Source organism: Drosophila willistoni, assembly GCF_018902025.1.
Source record: "Drosophila willistoni isolate 14030-0811.24 chromosome XR unlocalized genomic scaffold, UCI_dwil_1.1 Seg143, whole genome shotgun sequence".
In the NCBI taxonomy this organism is placed as follows: domain Eukaryota; kingdom Metazoa; phylum Arthropoda; class Insecta; order Diptera; family Drosophilidae; genus Drosophila; species Drosophila willistoni.
In genome coordinates this window covers 5506615-5519485 of record NW_025814056.1, presented here as the reverse complement: position 1 = coordinate 5519485, position 12871 = coordinate 5506615, and the positions used below count along the sequence as shown (strand labels likewise).

The following is a 12871-nucleotide window of genomic DNA, read 5'->3' as shown; positions in this document are numbered from 1 at the left end:
CATATATAAAATGAATCCTAACCTTTCACCTTTCTCGCATTCATGTGTCTTTTCATATTTATGCCAGAGAAAATATCACATAAATCGGGAAATCAATGCATAAATTTAACCAACGTCCACGGAAAAAGGACGATGTGTGTGTGTGTGCGGGGTAGGACTCAAGGGACGTGGCGGTATGGCTTGGATGTGGGTGAATTTAAAAGTACGAGTATGTTATGCAAAAAGAAATATTACGTATACGCCGCTTGAAACAGTTTATCATTGAAGCGCAGTCCATGCATACATTGCCCATATAAGGGGAGGTAACGAAGATGAGAAGGAACGGAGACGGGGGAGACGGAGAAGTAGAAGGTTCTGTTGGGGTAGGTGCGTGTGAAAAAATAATGAGCATCAACTGCAAACGGCCAGACGGTGGCCAATCCAAAAGCTCATACTGACTGGGTGCAGCTGCTGGTCCAGGGTTTAATATCGGGGGGTTTCGGTTGTTGGTGGGTGGTGTGTGGTGGGTGGTGAGTGGGTGATGTTTGCTAGGTTGGGGGGTGGTGCAGTAGCAATTGCGGCGCCTTTGTACTCACCAAGTTTATCACATTAGAAATCAGCGGCAGCAGTTACGGAACGAAGCCAGCAAGAGAGAAAGCGACAGAGAGTGAAAGAGAGAGAATGTTAGAAAAAGAGAACTGAACTGTACCTTCATTACCCGGTTTCCCTTATTCATTTTCCACTCTCTTTTTCTCTCTCTCTCTCTGTGTGTGTGTGTGCCTCTCTCTCTCTCTCTCTCTCTCGCTTCCGTTCGTGTCCCACATAAAGGCACAATAATAATGAGAAAGCCCGAAGCAGCAAAAACTTCAACATATATCACACACACACACACACATTCTCAGACACACACACACACACACACACACATACAAATCCATACACTCATATATATTTATTGTGTTTTATTTTGCACAGCTCGAATTTAGCTGGGTTTGTGTTCCAATTTCCTGTTTAATTAAATCGCATTATAGTTTTTCACTTTGTGTCCTCTTTTCTTTTCTTTTCTCAACTTTTTTTGTTTGTTTTTGTTTTTGTCATGATTTACACAATGTGCAACGAACAAAAAGGGGATCAGCCGTTGTATAGTTTTATGTGCTCAATTTTAGGGTATTGGCTAAAATTTATTTCAAGTCAAGCCAAATACACACATCATGGATATATCAAAAATTTATTTTCACCCTTTTACTAACTCTTTATATTCAAGACTATGACTCAATAAAAGTATCGAACAAAAAAAAAAATGTAATGGCCAAGCAATAAACGTTAAAGTCTGAAGGAATACATAATGCATTTCACATTTTTAATGTAACCCATATCACGATCAAGCTATGTATACTATAATATATTGAGCAGACTTTTGGTTTTTACTTTTTCTTCATGGCAATGTGCTTGTAATCAAAAATTCATTGTCATATCTTTGAGACAACTGTAATAGATAGGGAACTGATCTTTTCAGTCACTTTATTTGACATTTTTAATACCAAAATTATATCAATCAAACATTTTCTTGATAAGATGCGTCGGAAAATGTAGATATTTTTGTTAAATATTAATATTTAGAAATTCGCACCTTGGATAATGTATATGTAAAGATGTTTTTTAAGATTAAACATCGTGTTCATCTGAAATGTCTTCACCAAATCAGATGCACTGAAGAAAGATACAAAACAAAACAGAAACACAAAACAAAATTGAATTATAAAGAATTATATGTCAAGTATTGCTTAAAACCAAACAAAAAACCATTTGAGAATATAACAACGAACATAAAGTAAGTATAAGCAATTTACAGCCCCGAAAACGTGGGTCATTAGAAAAAGTATTTTTAAGAACTATTGTCGCCTCCTAGATTCTAACATTTCACATATACAAGGTGGCGCAAAAGAAATCACCCTATTAGAAGATGCTCTCATTTTTGCAAATGGCCGCCAATGTCAAATCTGTTTTGACATTTGTGGACTAGACAGATACAGAATACAAGTGAATAAGCCATGGAGCGATACACTCCCCAAGAACGCGGAATAATTGTGAAGGACGCGTTTCCGGGTCGCTTAATTTCGCGTTTTGGCGATTTGCACTGGCCCTCCGGATCGCCCGATTTAACGGTCCCGGACTTCTTCTTATGCGGTTTTTTGAAGTCCCGTGTTTACATCAACAAGCCTGAGACCTTGGAAGCCCTCAAGGAAAATATTCTACACGAATGCGAGAATTTATCGCCCGAAACTCTCGCCGAAGTGATGGAAAATGCCATATTGGCATACGCCAATCAATTGTAACGGCGCCCATTTGTCCGATTTCATCTTCTCGGCTTAACACAATTAATTGTAAAGGTATTATTATCAAAAAACAGAATCAAAGTTTTTCATTTAGAAAAAAAATAAGAGCCAAACAACATCGGATGACTTGATTTGTATACCCAACAGTTTGGTAAATAAAATCAGTTCACATTTTTTTGTTTTCCTTCTCCATGGAATCCCTATTTAATGTTTTAAGACCTCGTCTACCATTAATTGGCCTTTGTTCATCCCTAAGACTTTAGTTTTTAATGTATTTATCTTAGGGAATGACAATTTTAAAGACCGAAATTCGAGGTTTTTCGCATTGTCAACTATGAATTGCCTGCTCCATCATAGTAAATCCGTAAATTTTAAATATTTATGCTCAAAATAATACAAACAAATAATGTGTAATAAAGTCGAAACCAAATTGTTTCTATGGAAAAACTGCGTAAAGCGAAACGTATTATAAATAAACTGTTGAAGACATTTGTTGAACTCAAGATATAGCTTTATACAGTTCGCTATCAATTAGTCTTCCTTATTTAGAAACAAAAAAGTTTTTGTTGCTATTTTAATTGGTATTGTCCTCTTTCATAATGTTTTAATTAAAGTTTTACTTTTCGTTGAAATTTGAGGCCAAGATCTATATTTACATCTCCTGCTAACAAATGGTTGCCTAGGTTTCCTCCTAGCACAAGTTATTTAATTTTTCTGGTTTGCATTCTTTATTCAAGACTTGGTTTTACAGGGATAATAATTAAAGTGCTTGATTTTTTTGATGGGGAATAGAAAATCATTGAGGGATGCGGAACTGAGTATCCGCTTCTATTGTCTAATAGATTAAACGACTTTCTTTTAGAGACTTTAGAGCCGAACTATATAGTTTTGCGATGTCAGATTCAACGTCATTTACAAGACTATTTATGTACATCATATTTTTGTTTTGGTTGAAGAAAGTAAATTAAAAAAGTATTCAGACAGAATGACATTTAATACATTATAAGCATAAAGTGTTACAATTGAGCAAAAGTAAAAGTTTGCTCGATTTTTTATAAAAAGTAAATATAAATTTATTAAGTTTTTAAATTTTTAAACCGTGTATTAAGATTCCGTATTAAACGAGTTTCGTGTAAAGCGAGATACATGTGTATACATACTATATTTAGTACAGTTTAATATTTTTCATTATGCTATCTCATTCATACGTACATTTGAATGACCCCCGACATGATGTTTTCCTTTTGCTGTTCTCTGTACAAAAAGTTTTCATGTATAACTTATCTATTTTAATTTCGATTAGTATTATCTGTATTTAGATATGTATATAATTGCTAAAACGTATTAGTGTGCAAACAAACACTTTTGTTCAAAAACTTCACACGAAAGAAGGCGTGACACTACACGAATCAACACGAATTTGGTGAGTCTAGCTATTAGAAATATTAGCTAAAATCTAATTGATCTAATCTTGATAAAAGATGCATATACATAGCTATTTTATATAAACTTCAAACGCTCGTCAATGACTGTTTTTGTTTACTATATGTATACGTAAATTTTTTGACAAGGTCTTTCCGACCTATTTTGAGAGGACACAGAAGTAGAAATGAGGACATAGAAATCAGGAGTTTCATACAAATCTTTTGATTCATCAGTTAAGGTTTTAAAATGATCTTTAATCGTATTTTAGTCTAAAATAAAAACATTTAAGTTTCCTTGAGGTTCATAATTTTAAATAGCATATAATATTTATATTGAAATTCTTAAAGAAACACAATTTAGCCTTATATGTGGATTTGTATTCTTATGACAGCTTAGCACAATGAAATTTGATAGTCCCTATTCATTCGTATATACTACAAACATACATTAACATATGCACCAACAATCAGAGGCAGATGCAACAAGGGGCGCAACTTAGAAAGTGTTTTCTTTCCCTTAAAGGATTTGCAGAAGAAGAAAAAATGACTCATGCTGAAAATACAAACATTGTATTCAAAGTTTCCTTCCTCCAAATCTCCTTCTGGATCCGCCTCTGTCTACAATCATAAAAAATTAGAATCCCCTTTGCGGCAATTTTAGCAATTTTACAGCAACAGTTCAACTTTTATGAATTTTTAACCAAATTGTTCGGGATTTGCTATCACAACTACATACAAACATTCACATATGTAGGTATACACATGAATATGTATGTATGTATTGCTATAGTTGTTATTTTGTGTTATTGTACGGACGTACAATCTTTGTCATGGCAACCAAAAAAACTTTCCGGACCAATTTAGAAAATCGCTTTCAAAAGGACATTGGAAAATGTTTTCCTTGTTTTCTTGCTCTTTTGTGTTTAATTTTTATGATTTAATTGCCGACTAATTTAACAAATTGAAAATTGTTCAAAGAGAAAAATAGAGTGGAGAAACATAAAACTTTTAGTCCTTATTCTATTTTTTGTTCATGTGCATGTGAGTCTGTGTGTGTGTGTGAGTGTGAGAGAGAGTTTTGCTAGTGCTTTTCGCATTTCATTCATGTAGCATGGATTCGGTGGTAGTGCGGAGAAGCCGCATAAATTACAAGCACTAGAGGCATATCAACAGCAACAGCAACAAGAATAACAACGGAAAAATGAAGGTCCGCCCCGAAAAGCAACAACAACAACAATAACAGCAGCAACAACGCAACAAAAGCCGCTTTAGTCGACCATAGTAACAAAACTAACAGTAACAACAATAACATAAACCAAGGGAATGGGTATATAAGTGCGTAGCATAATAGAGAGAGAAAGAGAAAGATAGAGAGAGAGAGAGTCAATCAAAAAGTTGTTAGCCCAATGGGCAGCTAAGATCGTTATTTAGTAAATGCATCGAGGACGAAAATCTTAAGCCATAAAGCTCTTAAAACCTTTTCGCCCTCAATGCTAAAATCCAGAGTTCATCAAATTTATTGGATTGTAATGTCTATCAACTACAAATCCTTTAGTTTTATATCTATTACTGAGATCTTTGCTGAACCAAAATATAATAATATATTAATTGCTAAAGTCAAATATCAAACAAAAATGCTAGCTAGCTAGCTGATATTAATGCCAACTCACTTTACTTGCACTCATTCATTTAAAATAAAAGTATTTTCTTAGTAAGCTTGAAAATCTTGAGAAATCCTTCTCTCTCATTTTCGAATCTTGGTTTATCTTTATAAATAGTTAAATGTTCAGAATTACTAGTATTTTGCGAGCAAAACTATTACAGAAGCCCTCGCAGATGAGTGTAAATGTAACTGTATGGTAAAATACTCGCACAACAAAACACAGCAGAGCACAACACAACAGAACACAACATAAAACTGAGTATAAAAAATTAGGCGGCATACAATTAATGGCCCTGTGGGGTTTCATCGCCTGCCATCGCTTTGCAGTTACATTCGTATGGATTTCAGTTAGCTTTGTATGCCTCTGTGCATGTGCGTGTGTGTGTGTGTGTGTGTGTGTGTTTGTGTGAGAGTATTGTATATGTATTTGTGTGTGCCTTTTGTTGGACAAACTAATATTTAGTTTGCTTTTGCCTTTTGCTTTGCCACTTTCTGTTGGTCCTTACTCCTCTGGCTCCTGTCTTTTTGGCCTGGCTAATGGAAGGACATCACAATGACAAGATCTAATTCTTACATCAGAGACTGGCTTACTGTTTACTAAAGTGAATTTATGATAGACAATATTCGGCTAATATCTATGGTAATTATATAGAATGACATACAATTTCCTTTATCTAAAATCATAGCATTAAATGGGTAAAATCAATTTGTTCGAGTCGTTAATCGAGACTATTTCAGCTTTAATTCACATTCAATCAATTTTCATGGGTATAGAATATGAGAGACTCTATTTACATACATATGTATACATATATTGTCTATAAATTATGGCTTGAAAGTATATAGTTTTATATTTATGCGAAATTTATGTACTGCGTGTAATGAGGCAAAAACTTAGATACACATCAACTAACTACAAAGAAAGGAGAAGCAAATTGCAATTGTATTTCGGTCACTTTGCTGGTAGCTCTTGTTGTTGTTGTCGACACCTTTTCCCCACACACACACACACACACACATACACATACACACCTAGATTCCCTGATACAGTCATATACATAGACTGATGTCGGGTGTATTAACTGTCGGACCGATATAACAAAAGAAATTACGCTATAACGGCAAAGTGTTTTATGTTGGCAACACTTCAACCCCGTCGGTGAATGCAAATGGATTTTTGTATGTACGCCTGTATGTGTGTTTTTGTGTGGGTCTGAGTGGGTGAGTCTCTGTCTGCCTGCACTCCTCAACCTGCCGTCAGTCTGTCTTATGTCTGCACTAGGCATGTCCATTTGTCTGCTGAACGGAACTGCCAACAGCCACCTACGCGACGCATGCAAGTCCAAGTATATGTATATCTGTGTGTCTGTGTGTGTGTGTGTGTATGTGAATCTATGTGTGTACTTGCATTTGTATGAGTGAATGAGTAATTTTTCAAGCAAGCTAAAAAGCCGCATTGTTTTGGCCACTGTTTGTGTTACACCCTCAAAGTGTGTCTGTGTAGATGTACATACACACACAGGCATATGTATGTATATGTAGGTATGTGTGTGAATGTACAAGTCCATTTTTAAGTAATTTTCTGCTGGTTTATTCCTTTTCTTTTTGTCCACTCTCACGCTTGACGTTGAGGTAACATTCTATTGAAAATGAAATAGTTTTCTCAAAATGTGTTAAACATTGAAATTGCGTGGCCAAAGAAATTGTATTTCACTTACATCCTACAGACAGACAGAGAAGTCTGTCTGTCTGTTTGTCTATTACAAATTGACAGAAACTCAAGTATCTTTTACACAACGCCAAAAATATATATTATTATACTATATGTATATAAACCATGGACGGATCTAAAAAGGACTTTGGGGGAGGGTCTGATCAAAAAATCAAAGTTTTTTGATTAAGTAATTTTAGATTAAGCCATTATATTAAGTATGAGGATTTATTGGAATAGGATTTATTCGACTCCTAGCCGAACAATGTAAAAATTATTCAAATTACTGAGTGTCTAAACTGCTTCCTTTGATCCTTTCATGATATAAACACAATCTTTCTTGCCAATATGTAAAAATTTTAAATAAAAGATGTGCATACAATAAAATTCCCTGGAGTAGCCCATGGAAGATGGGCTATTAAGATTGACTCTACTATATTTTATACCTCGACTTAACTTAAATGACATTTACAATTTTACAGCAAAATATTGAGTACACCTAGACCTCGCTTTGCGTTGGGGATACGTTCCAAAAAAACACGACGCAAACTGAAACGACGCAAAGTGAATTAAGATTTTCTATAGGCAACCATGGAAAGATCAAAGATAGGTTCCCGGGCTATGAAAATACTAATTTCTAGAAAGAAAAATTAAACAAAGTAAACATTTAAAAACAAAAATATTATTGCATTCATTCATTAAAAAAACTGCTTCCATTAAATCAAAATAACCTATTCAATTATTTTATTTTTATGAGTTTTTAGTGGCTTCGTTCACCAAAAATTTGTCCAGAGTTTGGTTTGTAAATTTAAATAAATTTCTTGGTAGCAGTTGATGTTTGGGATACCATAAAAATTCTCCATTGCTTCGTCAATCAAGCCCATCGCTTTTGAAATTTGTTTCGAGGATAAACACTGTTCTACGAACATTTCTACTAAACCTTCCCCGAGTTTTGATAGCAAGACGCAATTATAAACAGAAGTAGGTAAGCTAGATGTCAATGTTGAAAAACGTAAAACTGACAAAAATTCAAAGGCAATGTTGGTAAAAGTTGATATTGGCGTTGCCACAATGGCTGATTTAGAAAAAAAAAGTTAAACACTCGTACTCAAAACAACGCAACAACGAGAATTTTACGACGCACAGCGAAAATTAGTACTAATAAAGCAGCGACGCAACTTCGAAAAAACGCAAAACGAAACGACGCAAAGCGGGGTCTAGGTGTATTCTAAGATAAAATTTGTATGAGGTTTAGAAAGTTTAGACATTTATTTAAAGGTACTTGCAAAATACAGTCGAGTTTCGAGAATTCGTACCCCGCTAAATCTTATTTTGTAAGAAACTGCTGGTCCCTTGACAAAAACTTCGTTGGAATGAAAAAATTAATCGAAGAATTATCGAGACTTGACTATATTGTAAATTCAAGTTTACGGAAAATTTGTTTAATTTGTTTAAAACAAACCATATTTAAACCAGAGGGCCGGGGCTAACTTCTACCGCGTCAAAGTTTGTATACCCTTGCAACATTTTTGGTAACTCTTTCCTTACCTATAGCCCTCAAAGTGGAAAAAAGTTTAAGCTAAAAAGGCTAATGTTTCCGAAAGAACGGCCTACAATCTTAGCATAGGAAATAACGAAGATATTGATCAAAGTCACTGTTTTCCACCAATCGTTCCTATAGGAGCTATATGATATAGTTACCCGATCCTTATCAAATTTGGAACAGTCATTAACAGATATATTAAACTAACGAATGTTTAATTTGAAAGTAATCGCGTCAAAAGTAACGAGTTGACAAAAGTCACTGTTTTCGAAAGATCGTTCCTATGGGAGCTATATGATATAGTTACCCGATCAAATTTGGCATAGTCGTTTATATGTGTAATTAAATCACCAATATTAAATTTTACGACAATAGCTCAGAAAATAACGAAGTTATTGAGTAAAGTGACTGTTCGTGACTTTGCGATTTGTATGGGAGCTATATGATATAGTGGTCCGATCCGGCTGAATCCGAGATATACAACGCCTGCAGTATATACAAGCCTACACGCAAAATTTCTCTATAGCTCTTACGGTCTAGGAGGAGTTTGCGTTGATCCAAACGGACGGACGGATATTTGAACTCGTCTCGTCGTGCTGATCAATAATATATATACTTTATATGGTCGGAGATGCTTCCTTCTATGCGTTGCACACTTTTGACCAAAATTAATATACCCTTTTTGCAAGGGTATAAAAAGTAGGTACTTAAAATGAATACATACAGCTAAAGAAGTTCGTATGAATAATGAATACCAAATGTATTTGTTTCATTTAATCAGAATGTCTACTTGATTCGAGTTAATTGAAATTTGGAAACAAAATTAATTAGAGACAATATTTGATTATCTTATGGTAGTCTCTACAAAAAAAAAAAAAACATTATCCTTTTGTTATTAAATGTCTTTATAAATATGTATGTATGCTAAGACCAGTGATCCATCGGTAAAATATTTGATAAGGACTTACAAAGAGTTCTTTAAATATTTGAAATATATAATTTATGCAGACAAAAAATGCAATTAGGTGAAATATAAAATATATAAAATATTTTTTGGCGCATGATTTGCTTATTGTGAAATTTTAAATTTTTCCTTAAACCGAATTGCAAAGAAAACTCTGCAACTTGGTTAAAGAGACGTGTAAAAATAAATTGATTTAAGGTAGATGTTGTTTGAAAATCAAGTAAAGGGATAGATGTACATATACACAATTTGAATTTTACCATTTCTGATTTATTTGTGAATTGCTGTCAATATTTGATTAACAACCTTTTCAGCACACATACACACACACACACACACACACATACACACAACAAACATCAACTTTCCGCCAATATACCCCTTTATCATCATTCGCTTCATCTGCTACTTTTCGACATTGGCTCGGCTACTTGCCCCATTTTCGGCGTATTAAGCAAAGTGCCAAATCATGAGATTCAACTTGCGATAGGCTGGCTGATTGGTTGCCTGGTTCGCTGACAAGGCTACGCATCGAGTGTTGACAGCCAAGAGACAATCCCAAGAACATAATGATGCTGCTAGCTGATGAAGAAAGCGAAAAGAAAACCAAAAGACGAAAACAGAACAACAAAATCAAAACCGCCCTCGATTTGCCTTTGGGTAAATCTTTGTGACAGATTAATAGCGAGGACACTAAGCCCAGACTCTGGGATACTGGGATACGCAAAAACCGCAATAGCAATCAAATTTATTTATTTATTTTTATGTTTAGCAGTTGGCAGCTTTACTCATTTTGTGTGCGGGAGGCCACATCGACAACCACACACAGACCCAAAACATACAACAACATATCAAGTTCCTGGGCTTAGAGGCTTCAAGTAAAATCACTGGAAACGTATAAAAGCAAAAAAAAAAAAAGAAAAGGGTCGAGGTCAGGTCAATGATTAATACGTTCTCGAGATGGCGTGTCCAACTGAAACTAATAGAGTTTGGTTCACAAATAAATCACCTGTCGAAAGCTTAAAAACATTGCCGCAAAGCATTTTCTAAAGAAGGCTCCATCTCTTGGCCACTAATAATTGAAAGACTCTATCTGCCTGCCTGACTCAATGCCTACCTAACTAAAGAGCAAAAACCAAAAAACCATAAATGAAAAAGAAAAAAAAATGTAAGAAGAATGGAAAACTAAAAAGGAGACAGGACGCAACAGAATGCCTCTCCATTACACATTTCCTGACCCTGGCTACGGTGAGGCCACATCCATATGAGTGTGTGTGAGTGTGTATGATGTATGTATAATGGAAACCTAAATACATATAGCATACATACATACATATATACAAACGGATGTATGTATGTATGTATTTACATATATGTATGTATGTATGTAGGTATATACAGTGGTTTGACACTACTTTTACACACTCGCAATATGTATGTATGTATGTATGTATGTATGTACGTGAAGGACTTTTAAAATCGACCACTACGCCTAAACGTAATTGTGCAAGCAGGACAACAACATTAACAGCGCCCCAAAGTCTCTCTTCTTACGAACAAACCAAACGTAAAGCGAGATAGAGAGAGCGCAGGATAGAGAGAGAGAGAGAGAGTGTGGGAGAGAGAGCTAGCTTACTGGTTTACTAACTACTCGCTCGTAGTACTCGCATACTCGTACTCGCAGGCGTAAAAATGTGTGTAAAACTCAAATTCGGGCTCTCTGATGAATGAGATTAACCATTACAACACATCCACACACACACACACACATATATACGGCGATATGCCGGGTCGGAATTCCCTCGAAAATCAACCCTCTTTTCATGGATCTCATCAACCCCTGACAACCGCCAACGCAACGCAACGAAACGAAACGCACTTGCTGCTCCATAGTGATGATGATGATGATGATGATGATGATGATGATGACGATGATGATGACGATGAAGATGATGATCATGATGCCCTGCACTCGTTACTTTTTTACCTTTACTTTTATTTCAGATTTATTCTAACCAAAGGGCGGTTTAGCTTCAGTGTAAATCTTTTCGTTCCTTTTGCTAATTTCTAAATAACCCATCACAAACCCAATTTACCAAAATGGCATCCTCCTGTTGTTGCTTATTGTTTGATATCTTTTGTCCATAATTTTTACTCACACTATCAATTTCCATACACCAAACAAAATGGCATACACCAAGTTGTCATTCAACTTTTGTCATTTCAATCAATTTGCATGCAGTTTCAGTTTCTGAAATGTTTGGCAACTTGCTCACTAACACACAAACACACAATGGGGAAACACACAAAAAAATTCCAATTGATATTTTATATATGTATATACATATATATAAATTTTTTTTCCTTCTTCTTGTTAATTTTCACATTGTGGACGACGACGCGTTCTGTAACGTTACCGTCTCAACGTTTCACTTGCGACTGCGACTTGCACTCGCTGATGGTTAGCTTTAACTAGCTTCAGCTAACGGCGGGCAAACACTTTGGCAAACATTCACATTTTCCATCAAGTTGGCAGTCCTAGGCTCTCTCTGTTAAATCATCGATTGACGAGGAAGTTGAAGCGAGACCACGCTAGGACTCACCTTCACCTCACACCACCCACTCACACACTTACTACAACCACCAAATACTATCAATTTGTGTTTTAAATATGTACATACTTAAAAAACCCAGAAACTTGACAAATTAAAAAACAAATTAAATAATAGTTAGTATTAGTTAGTAGATTCTGCACATTTTTAGATAAAACAAATATTAAAATAAAGAGAGAGAGAGAGAGAGACAAAGTTGCCGCCTGCCTTGGGACTGCTGATGCCGGTGTAGCCAGAGAGACGTAACTGCGGGTGATGGTGGTGGCAAATCACAAAACTAGCAAACAAACAACCCCTATATTACGCTCTCTCTCTCTTTCTCTCACCTCGTCTCTATGCAGGACCAAAGATTCTGTGTAGTCAGAGTTTACTGTAATCAAAAATTTGGCGCCCTGCAACCCAAGTTTACAAAATGAAACAAAACCGAACATGAGAGAAAATTCAAGCTACAGTTCGTTTAAAGATGTTAGGGTGGCTGTTTGCTTGCTTTGCAATTTTATCAGATGGGCAAATGTAATATGAAACTTGCTTTGTGACGTTTGTCACTTGAAATCGATTTCATCAGCCAGTTCTAAACGCCAAGTTGGCTCTGTAATTTGTCGCAGCGCCACCTTTATTGCACTGTCATTGCCATCGGAC

The 12871-nt window shown here is 35.4% G+C and overlaps 1 protein-coding gene across 1 annotated transcript in view; it reads right to left on the bottom strand.

Moving 5' to 3' along the window:
- LOC6645476 overlaps nucleotides 1–11937 on the bottom strand; it is a 40372-nt gene extending 28435 nt beyond the window's left edge. The window contains exon 1 of the mRNA XM_002068060.4: nucleotides 11780–11937. The gene's annotated coding sequence lies outside the window, so the exon portion shown is untranslated. The remainder of the gene's footprint in view (nucleotides 1–11779) is intronic.
- Between the last annotated feature and the right edge of the window lie 934 nt (nucleotides 11938–12871).